This window comes from Hoplias malabaricus, chromosome 16 (genome assembly GCF_029633855.1).
Source record: "Hoplias malabaricus isolate fHopMal1 chromosome 16, fHopMal1.hap1, whole genome shotgun sequence".
NCBI lineage: Eukaryota > Metazoa > Chordata > Actinopteri > Characiformes > Erythrinidae > Hoplias > Hoplias malabaricus.
In genome coordinates, this window is record NC_089815.1 from 36,657,010 (window position 1) to 36,669,509 (window position 12,500).

The following is a 12,500-nucleotide window of genomic DNA, read 5'->3' on the forward strand; positions in this document are numbered from 1 at the left end:
AAGATTTCTTAACATGACATTCCTTAGCATAGAGGCGCTTGTACAAGTGTCCTTGTACCGCCCACTGGAGTTCCTGGCAATACGAAGAGGACGGAGATAAAAGGGAGATGACGAGGCACCAATAAGGGAATGTTTGGGTTGATGGAACGAGACATGATCTAATAATGGTGTACGTGACTGGGGTCCTATATATGGCTTGGATTTGTTCAATAAATTCAAGAGATAAGAGAGAATCTTTGACTGTCTGTCTTATTCCTCTCTTCTCCTCAAAGAATTCTTTGAGCGTCGATCTTTCTTCCTGGTGATACTTAATCATTAATTTTAAGTTTGCCATAATAATTAACATTCCCTAATCAGAAGCCCTGGATGAACAGAGAGGTTCGCACTCTGCTCAAAGCCAGAGATGCTGCCTTCAGATCAGGATGCAGGGAAGCATACAGCTTGGTCAGAGCTAACCTGAGGAGAGGAATAGCTATAGCCAAGCACTGCTACAAACGCCGGTCCTGATTCACAAAAAAAACAAAAGCAGATGCACATAAATGGAAAAACCTAATGCGTACAAAAGAAGGGCAAAAAACAAGACTGGTGGTCTGAGATTTCTTACCATGGCATCCCTCAGCATAGAAGCGCTCAGGGTACGAGCGTCCTTTGTACCGCCCACTGGAGTTCCTGGCAATATGAAGAGACTAATAGCTATAGCCAAGCACTGCTACAAATGCCGGATTGAGGAGCACTTTACCTCCTCTGACCCTCGGTGTACGTGGCAGGGAATACACGCCCTGACTGACTATAAACCAACTAGCTTTGTTCCATTTACCAACAGTGCTTCACTCCCTGATAAGCTGAACAACTTTTACGCTCGTTTCGACCAGATGATAATGATATCTTCAATAAACGATCCTCCACCGATGACAACCCACTTGTACTTTCCACTTCGGACGTCAGTCGCATGCTGAGTAGAGTGAATGCACGGAAGGCAGCTGGCCCTGATGGTGTACCTGGCCGTGTGCTGAGTGCTTGTGCTGTGGAACTTGCGGGTGTCTTCGCTCTCAACAGAACTACACACTGCATAACCCACCTCAATAATTTCCAAGTGCTTTAAAAGACTAGTTCTTTCTCACTTGAAATCCTGCCTGCCTGCTACGCTGGACCCACACCAGTTTGCTTATCGTTGCAACAGATCCACCGAGGACGCTATCTCAACAGCACTACACACTGCACTAACCCACCTCGCTTGGAAGCATAAGGAAGCATAAAGTAATCTAAATCTCCCTGGTAGGCGGCTGCGTCGACCTTGGACCTCAGAAAATAAAGTGGACCCACACCAGCAGATGACATGGGACACCAAACCGCCACTGACTGTGGAAACTTTACAGGGTAGCTCGAACAATGTGGATTCCGTGCCTCTCCTCTCTTCCTCCAGATTCTGGGACCTTGATTTCTATAGGAAATGGTCCTTGGTCTTCCAGGACCAAGATGGCATCGCGATCACACTGCGAGGCTCAGCGTCTTACCGGTTTTAGTGATGTTATACTTCTGTACTTAGCTATCTCCAGTTTTCTTGCGCAAATAACTCTTGCGAACTACAGTTACGACAGACAGACACTTTTGGAAATTAACATTCACTGCACAAACACCGGATTCAGCATCGGTTGGACTTTAACCAGCTTCAAAACAACACCCCTCCCCCATCTTGGACTTTCCGATCATCTTTCTTTGTTCCTGCTTCCCAAATACACTCCAGTCATGCAGAGGATTAAGCCTTCAACCAGAACTGTAAAGTTCTGGATGGATGGGGCTGACTCCTTCCTTCAGCAACAGTTCCAGCACACCGACTGGAGTGAGTATGCTGCCCGAGCCTGCACAGGCTCACACATCCACTTGGACACCTACACTAACTCTGTCCTGAAATGCATCAACAAGCGCTCAGGGTACAAGCGTCCTCTGTACCGCCCACTGGAGTCCCTGGCAATATGAAGAGACTAATAGCTATAGCCAAGCACTGCTACAAACGACGGATTGAGGAGCACTTTACCTCCTCTGACCCTCGGCGTATGTGGCAGGGAATACACACCCTGACTGACTATAAACCAACTAGCTTTGTTCCATCTACCAACAGTGCTTCACTCCCTGATGAGCTGAACAACTTCTACGCTCGTTTCGACCAGATGATATTGATATCTTCAATAAACGATCCTCCACCGACGACAACCCACTTGTACTTTCCAATTCGGACGTCAGTCACATGCTGAGCAGAGTGAATGCACAGAAGGCAGCTTGCCCTGATGGTGTACCTGGCCGTGTGCTAAGAGCTTGTGCTGTGGAACTTGCGGGTGTCTTCGCTCACATCTTTAATGTTTCGCTTGCCCAGGCAGCTGTACCATCTATCTTTAAGTCAGCCATTATTGTGCCTGTGCCTAAGCATTCTACTGCTTCAGACTTTAATGACTTTCGACCTGTAGCACTCACCCCAATAATTTCCAAGTGCTTTAAAAGACTAGTTCTTTCTCACTTGAAATCCTGCCTGCCTGCTACGCTGGACCCACACCAGTTTGCTTATCGTTGCAACAGATCCACCGAGGACGCTATCTCAACAGCACTACACACTGCACTAACCCACCTCGCTTGGAAGCATAAAGTAATCTAAATCTCCCTGGTAGGCGGCTGCGTTGACCTTGGACCTCAGAAAATACAGTGGACCCACACCAGCAGATGACATGGGACCCCAAACCACCACTGACTGTGGAAACTTTACAGGGTACCTCGAGCAATGTGGATTCCGTGCCTCTCCTCTCTTCCTCCAGATTCTGGGACCTTGATTTCTATAGGAAATGGTCCTTGGTCTCCCAGGACCAAGATGGCATCGCGATCACACTGCGAGGCTCAGCGTCTTACCAGTTTTAGTGATGTTATACTTCTGTACTTAGCTATCTCCAGTTTTCTTGCGCAAATAACTCTTGCGAACTACAGCTACAAGAGACAGACTCTTTTGGAAATTAACATTCACTGCACAAACACCGGATTCACGCAATCTTTGACTGTCTGTCTTATTCCTCTCTTCTCCTCAAAGAATTCTTTGAGCGTCAATCTTCCTTCCTGGTGATACTTAATCACTAATTTTAAGTTTGCCATAATAATTAACATTCCCTAATCAGAAGCCCTGGATGAACAGAGAGGTTCGCACTCTGCTCAAAGCCAGAGATGCTGCCTTCAGATCAGGACGCCGGGAAGCATACAGCTTGGTCAGAGCTAACCTGAGGAGAGGAATAGCTATAGCCAAGCACTGCTACAAACGCCGGTCCTGATTCACAAAAAAAACAAAAGCAGATGCACATAAATGGAAAAACCTAATGCGTACAAAAGAAGGGCAAAAAACAAGACTGGTGGTCTGAGATTTCTTACCATGGCATCCCTCAGCATAGAAGCGCTCAGGGTACGAGCGTCCTTTGTACCGCCCACTGGAGTTCCTGGCAATATGAAGAGACTAATAGCTATATCCAAGCACTGCTACAAACGCCGGATTGAGGAGCACTTTACCTCCTCTGACCCTCGGCGTATGTGGTAGGGAATACACACCCTGACTGACTATAAACCAACTAGCTTTGTTCCATGTACCAACAGTGCTTCACTCCCTGATGAGCTGAACAACTTTTACACTCGTTTCGACCAGATGATATTGATATCTTCAATAAACGATCCTCCACCGACGACAACCCACTTGTACTTTCCACTTCGGACGTCAGTCGCATGCTGAGCAGAGTGAATGCACGGAAGGCAGCTGGCCCTGATGGTGTACCTGGCCGTGTGCTAAGAGCTTGTGCTGTGGAACTTGCGGGTGTCTTCGCTCTCAACAGCACTACACACTGCACTAACCCACCCCGCTTGGAAGCATAAGGAAGCATAAAGTAATCTAAATCTCCCTGGTAGGCGGCTGCGTTGACCTTGGACCTCAGAAAATACAGTGGACCCACACCAGCAGATGACATGGGACCCCAAACCGCCACTTACTGTGGAAACTTTACAGGGTACCTCGAGCAATGTGGATTCCGTGCCTCTCCTCTCTTCCTCCAGATTCTGGGACCTTGATATCCATAGGAAATGGTCCTTGGTCTCCCAGGACCAAGATGGCGTCACGATCACACTGCGAGGCTCAGCGTCTTACCGGTTTTAGTGATGTTATACTTCTGTACTTAGCTATCTCCAGTTTTCTTGCGCAAATAACTCTTGCGAACTACAGTTACGACAGACAGACACTTTTGGAAATTAACATTCACTGCACAAACACCGGATTCAGCATTGGTTCGACTTTAACCAGCTTCAAAACAACACCCCACCCCCATCTTGGACTTTCCGATCATCTTTCTTTGTTCCTGCTTCCCAAATACACTCCAGTCATGCAGAGGATTAAGCCTTCAACCAGAACTGTAAAGTTCTGGATGGATGGGGCTGACTCCTTCCTTCAGCAACAGTTCCAGCACACCGACTGGAGTGAGTATGCTGCCCGAGCCTCCACAGGCTCACACATCCACTTGGACACCTACACTAACTCTGTCCTGAAACACATCAACAACTGTGTGGACTGACTTTGACTGTCTGTCTTATTCCTCTCTTCTCCTCAAAGAATTCTTTGAGCATCGATCTTTCTTCCTGGTGATACTTAATCATTAAATTTAAGTTTGCCATAACAATTAACATTCCCTATTCAAATGCCCTGGATAAACAGAGAGGTTCGCACATTGCTCAAAGCCAGAGATGCTGCCTTCAGATCAGGACGCCGGGAAGCATACAGCTTGGCCAGAGCTAACCTGAGGAGAGGAATAGCTATAGCCAAGCACTGCTACAAACGCCGGTCCTGATTTACAGAAAAAAGAAAAGCAGATGCACATAAATGGAGAAACCTAATGCATACAAAAGAAGGGCAAAAAACAAGACTGGTGGTCCGAGATTTCTTGGCATGGCATCCCTCAGCATAGAAGCGCTCAGGGTACAAGCGTCCTTTGTACCGCCCACTGGAGTTCCTGGCAATATGAAGAGACTAACAGCTATAGCCAAGCACTGCTACAAACTCTGGATTGAGGAGCACTTTACCTCCTCTGACCCTCGGCGTATGTGGCAGGGAATACACACCCTGACTGACACTGACACACCCATCTCAGTTACCTCCATCGTGTATATTTGTAATATTGTACTATAGTGAGAAAGGTTTATTCTATTTTATTTCACTCAGCATGTAGCCAGATAGGCTATTTACTTTGGTGCAGTTTATTATATAAAGTTTATGCACTTTATTAACAAGTTTTCCAGTGTCTGCAGTCATCTTTCTCTAAAACTCACACAAAGACATTATTTGAACTATAATTCCAAAACACCTCAAGTCTGCCTCCTTTGTACTAATTTTGGATTGTTTTCTCACTGATGATTTGTCAAAATAGCTAAAGTTCAGATTTTAAGTAAATTTGCCTTTTGAAAAACTGCCTCCTTTGTACTAATGTAGGATTGTTTTCACAGTGCAAAAAGTGGCATATTGATTAGTCAAAATAGCTCTGATATGTTGTAACCTTATTTTAAGTAGTTTTTGTCTTTTGAAAAACTGCCAATAGGTAAAGATATTTTTACATAAATTTATACAAAAAACAACCCTCAGCTACTTGTAAAAAGGACATTTTTACTTAAACATTTAAAAACCCAAGTAAAAGAATATTATCAGGACATTTTTTCTTGTTTTAAGTCAAAATATCTCACCCCATTGGCAAAGTGTTTTTCTTGACAAGTAAATATGACTCAAATTAAACTTAAATACTATTTTTGAGCAATTTTTACTTAACTGAATTTTTTATTTATATTTCTCAAGGTTTTTGTAGGTTTCACATCAAATAATACTGCATTAGATCAACAAATATAAACTAAAAAGCTTAAATAATTCTTTATTGTGTGTATTCTAAATAAACAAGTATTATTTCATTATATTTTTGAAAGATTATAATAATAATTATCAGCAGCTGAGAAAACTGCCAAAGTACCAAAATATTTTTTATTTGTTGAGACTGTTGCCCTAAACTAAACTCCTGAAAGTCTGTGCCTGCTGTGACTCTCAGAGCTTTGTCAGTCAACACAGTTCACACTATCACCCATCCCCCCGTTTTAGCACCTAGTAGTGGCTTAATGTACATAACAAAATGTGGCCTAATGGGTTGCAAATTACCCCAGCACTGCCATTTGGCAGCCTCTGGTAGAAAAAGGGGGTATATGAAAATCCTGATAGTTCTAGTGTTGACATTCTGACTGGTGTTCGCTCAGAAGCTTTTAAATTTTTCGCTTCCACCTTAAGTAATGCAGCAGTAACATTAGCTAACTTGAAAATTTGAAAGTAAGGCGTTCGGACAAGAGTTTCAGAAGGGCAGGCTGGCTCACTGTGGTTACGTGTTTGTCGGTTTACTGGCATTATACATATATCAAAGATAGTTGGAAACTTTGTGAAAGGACGTTTGTGTTGCCTTATCAAAGTAGCCAACACTTTAAAAATGTTAATGTCTATGGATGTTGGGCATGTTAAAAGTATTAAAAACATTACAAAACACTTCAACGAATGATAAATATATACGCCATCCCAATCCCAATATATTTGCCTGTAATGGAATATATTGGAATCGGGACGTTCCGGGAGCCACCTGGTGGATTGATGCAAAAGTGCGGGTAAAAGGCCCAAACTTTGAGGATTTTTAGCTCTCACCACGTGTGCCCAGGACCCGACCCCGGGCTCTGCAAAGTAAATCGTCTAGGGGGCGCCGCGCGCTAGGCCGATAAGGTCCACCAAGCGGCGTATCATATATGTGGATTGGGATGGTGTGGTACTACGAAGAGGTAAGCAACTGCTATTTTGTCCACTAAATGGCTTTTCGGAACTAAGACCCCACCACCACCTGTTAGGTCTAAATGGAATTGTGGACCCATTTGTGGCCACATACTTATATATGTTAAGATAGGATAAATCTCCTTCAAAATTATATTGAACAAAAAAATCTGAATTAAAAAAGGGCTTTTTTCAGCAGTAAATTCAGTGGTGGTTGAAGTGAGGGGTATATATATCTATGTTTGTGTGCGCTTTTAAACGTATTTATGTTTATATAAATATTATGTTTGTATAATGTTTATACAAAATCTCATAAACATTGTTCAGAACATTAAACACTGGAATTGTTTCCGTTATTTGGTAAGTTAAGGCTTTATGTTGTTTCAGCAATAACGCCATACACCAGTTGGTGGCAGTAAAGCATCATGATTCACGAAATACACAAACTTAACGTGTTAACACGTTCATAACGCGTCAATACCTTAACGTGTTAACACGAAATTATACGCTACGTGTCAACACGGAGAATCCAACACGTTTAGAGCATAATTTAAAACAAATGAAAAAAAAACAGAGGAATTCAAGTTTATAAAGTGTATTGGACTAAAAACAATAAGCTTGTAGCCTACTTAGTGTATACTCAAATACCTACATGCAAAATTGAGCCATGCTTTGGTACTGCGTTCTTATAATGTTTTTTGTGAATTGACTACACTCGGCTCAGAGTCACAGTCAGAAAACAGCGTTGGCCCACAGCAGGCTCAGTGTCACTTTTCTGAGTGTTCTTCGTCAGTAGTCATGGGGGTCCAGGTGTAAGGAATGTCGTTGGTCTCTAAGCGTATTGGATTTGACCATGTTTTTTATGAGATTTTGTATTAACATTATACATATATAAATACGTTTAAAAGCACACACACACACACACACACACACACACATATATATATATATATATATATATATATATATATATATATATATATATATATATATAAACCCCTCACTTCAACCACCACTGAACTGCTGAAAAAGCCCTTTTTTAATTCAGAATTTTTTGTTCAATTTCATTTTGAAGGAGATTTATCCTCTCTTAATTTATATATAGAAGTAGATACACATAATTAAATAAAACATGAGTAACTTAATGTATCGTTAAACATACAATACGTTTACAGAAAGAGGAGGATCTGGAAAGTTAATTTCACCATGGGTTTGTATTGACACTGTATTGTTTAGCAGTATGCTATTAAAAGAATGCACATAATTTATCAATGTCAAATCTCAGTATGTGTCACACACATAGTGTGAGAGAATAGTGATGTTTGTTTGATATACAATTATGAAAAGCTTTAGAGCATGTTATGAATGAAGTTATATAATAATATGCATGTTTACAAATTTTAAGGTACTAAACACCAGAGGTTTTTTATTGTGAAAAATTAACTTCCAGTTGCTATGGGGATCAGCTTACTAATATTGCTGTCTTCACACTGCTCACGTAGGGCTCAACGTAGCCATAGGTCAGTGCTTCGCTCACTATGTTATGAATAATTCAGATGAAACGTAGGGACTACGTTCACAAAGGATTTATGTTTCGTGTCAGCTACAGTGTGTGATGTAAATCCAATCATGAATATGTAAGTAGGCCCGTATGGATTAGTTAAATGCTGTTTTAACTACAGTAACTGAAAAATATCACTGGTGAACGAGACAAAATACATATTCAATTATAACTGATATCACAACAAAAATATAGAATTAGAAACAGTACATAAAAACCCAAACAAAGTGTAGTGTAGCGAAACTGGTGGACTCTCTCTTTGTCTGTGTGTAGATGGATATAATCTCGGTGTGGGGACTAAAACTTGTTTACAGACTCACATTTTTAGTTATACAAATACACGCATTTTTGTGTGTGTACGATTGTTTACATGTGTAAGGAAGAGACGTTATAAAAAATAACTAAATACTCTATAAAGGACTTAAATCCAGGATAATAAGTCTGAATTAATGAAGACACGGCCCCTGTGCATAACTCGTGCGGGAGTTTAAATATCATTTGATTAGAATACAACACTTTTCATGTGTTTAATGAATATATTTTTTGTTAAATATTGGTTTTAATCATAACATAAATGTGTCGCTTTGTCAGTTAGCAAAGTTACATCAGCCAGTAATGTTAAGCTACAGCCCGGTCTCACACCTACTCGTGATATAGTAATCTGCAATTCGTGACATATCGCATATTTTCAGCATGAATTGCAGTCTCCTATATATGTGACTATATCACAAGTAGGTGTGAGACCAGGTTGTAAGCTATCACTACCTCGGGATGTAAAGGTCTTCCATGTGTCTTAGCAAATTACAAATAATTAAAATAAATGTTTTACAGTTACTGAAAGACATCTACGAAGAAATGTACTGCTTAAATATAATATATAACACTTGTGTCAAATATATTGCAATTGGGATGGTTAAAGTAAAGACTTATACATTTTGGGAAAACATTTTATATAGTTAAAAAAAATACATGTTTCCATACAGCCCAAGTCCCTCTGATCCTTTTTCTGTAATTAGAAGTGTAAAATTCTACTGTCAAAAACCCATATATGTTTTTGACTGGAATATATTGGAAGTTGGATTATCAGATCTTGGCTTAGGAGTGAAATATCTTCAAAGTAAGACCAGTTTCGTCTAAGTCTGAGTGTCATCAACTCAGGGTGTGAGTTTGGAGATGATTGGAGGACATAAATTTTTTCACTTAAAAACAACTCATAGGGGGACCCCTTTTAGTTTTTTTGAGTGAAAATATTTATTCTCTCCAATCTTCTCCAAACTCACACGCTGAGTAAGATAGACCCAGACAAAGATAGACCCGTTTGTAAAAACCTCTTATGTTGTTCTGAAGCTGAGATCTGATAATCCTACTTCCAATATATTCAAGTCAAAAAAAAATATATGGATTTTGGACAGTAGAATTTTACAACTCCAAAGACAGATATGAGATCAGGGAGTCATGGGATATATGGCTAAATGTATTTTTAGACATTACAATTATGTTTTCCTAAAACGTGCTCTGATGACAATATGTAGTGATGGGACACCATCCCACTTTGAACATATTTGACACAATATATATGGTAATTGAACAAGCATCCCACTTACAATATATTTGAAGCCATAAGGATGTATGGTAATTGGACAACCATCTCATTTCCAATATATTTGACACCATCAGGATATAGGGGAATTGGACAACTATCCCACTTACAATATATTTGACACCATCAGGATGTATGGGAATTGGACAACCATCCCACTTCCAATATATTTGACACCATCAGAATATATTGCAATTGGACAACCATCCCACTTCCAATATATTAGACACCATCAGGATAACCATCCCACTTCCAATATATTTGACACCATCAGAATATATTGCAATTGGACAACCATCCCACTTCCAATATATTAGACACCATCAGGACAACCATCCCACTTCCAATATATTTGACACCATCAGAATATATTGCAATTGGACAACCATCCCTCTTCCAATATATTTGACACCATCAGGATGTATGGGAATTGGACAACCATCCCACTTCCAATATATTTGACACCATCAGAATATATTGCAATTGGACAACCATCCCACTTCCAATATATTAGACACCATCAGGACAACCATCCCACTTCCAATATATTTGACACCATCAGAATATATTGCAATTGGACAACCATCCCACTTCCAATATATTAGACACCATCAGGACAACCATCCCACTTCCAATATATTTGACACCATCAGAATATATTGCCATTGGACAACCATCCCTCTTCCAATGTATTTGACACCATCAGAATATATTACAATTGGACAACCATCCCACTTCCAATATATTTGACACCATCAGAATATATTGCAATTGGACAACCATCCCACTTCCAATATATTTGACAGCAATTGGACAACCATCCCACTTCCAATATATTCGGAGGCCGGAAATACCCCATCCCAAACCCAATATAATATACATGTGTTGGGACATTCCATGTGCCACCTGGTGGACTGATGAAAAATTGCGGATAAAAGGCCCAAACTTTGATTATTCATATCTCTTTCCACGTGAGGAGTAGAGACTCAGCGAGGGCGCGGAACTTCGTGGCGTGTTCCCCTGAGCGCACTGGACCCGCTCTCGGGCTCGGCAAAAATCATTTAACGGGCGCCGCGCGCTAGCGCTCTGGTCCCGTCCGATGGCAATATACCATATGTGGATTGGGATGTTGAGTGGCTTTCTTAAGTTAAGGCTTTATGTTGTTTCAGCAATAACGCCATACACCAGTTGGTGGCAGTAAAGCATCATGATTCACGAAATACACAAACTTAACGTGTTAACGCGAAATTATACCCTACGTGTCAACACGGAGAATCCAACACGTTTAGAGCATAATTTAAAACAAATGAAAAAAAAAAAAAAAAACAGAGGAATTCAAGTTTATAAAGTGTATTGGACTAAAAACAATAAGCTTGTAGCCTACTTAGTGTATACTCAAATACCTACATGCAACATTGAGCCATGCTTTGGTACTGCGTTCTTATAATGTTTTTTGTGAATTGACTACACTCGGCTCAGAGTCACAGTCAGAAAACAGCGTTGTCCCACAGCAGGCTCAGTGTCACTTTTCTGAGTGTTCTTCGTCAGTAGTCATGGGGTAGTACTTCGCTGTCTAGCTTATATAATCCCTCTATTTTTTTGTAACCCTTATTTTGACCCAAATTTTGAATCTGCCCCTTCAGCTGTCCTAGGTGGGGAAAAGGTAATCCCCCCCAATATTGGACTTAAGTCCCCTCTCTATTTATCTTCTATGTATTTTATAACAACAATCGTATTTCTAAGATTCTCAATGATCTTTTTAATATTTGTTGATTAGAGGTGCATGGGAAGAGGAAGGCCTTAAAGATGACTTTCCATTTCTGTCCATAGGGGTGTGTTTTGTTTTTTAAATTTATTTATTTATTTTTAATGTATAGTTAAACAAATCATGTTCCTCGGCTGTGCAGCCCAGTAGTACCAGAGGTGATTAGGACATCTAATACCCCCTCTATCATACGGTAGATACAGTAGCCTGGGGTGTCTGTTGTTTCATAAAATTGTTTTTTAAGTGAGACAATACATTTTTTTGGTGGTGGTAAAGTATAATTTCTGCATGACCCAGTATTAAATTTTATATTTCTATAGTATTTTGTCTCTCTTCAAATGTAAAGTTAGATGTTGGTAAACCACAATAACCAGCTCCAAGAAAGCAATAATCATAAGTAAATGTTAATACACAGTTCATCTGTAAAAAAATTTTTTTAATAAATAAATTAAAAGTGTAAGAACCACTATAGACACTCTTGGGTATGCTCACAAAAAAGTTCACATGGAACAAAAACAAGGAACGTATATTTTGAAGAAAAAAATAAAAATAAAATAATAATACATCTTCGGTTGCACCGCCTGACGTTTTGTTTTTTGGGTGGTGAAGTTAAAATTAGAGTGAAAAGAAAATTTAGTAAAAACTTTTATATGTTGTGCAATACATATGATGCACTAAAATACGTTCTCCTAACTTCAGAAAATGTATTATATCAACTTTTAAA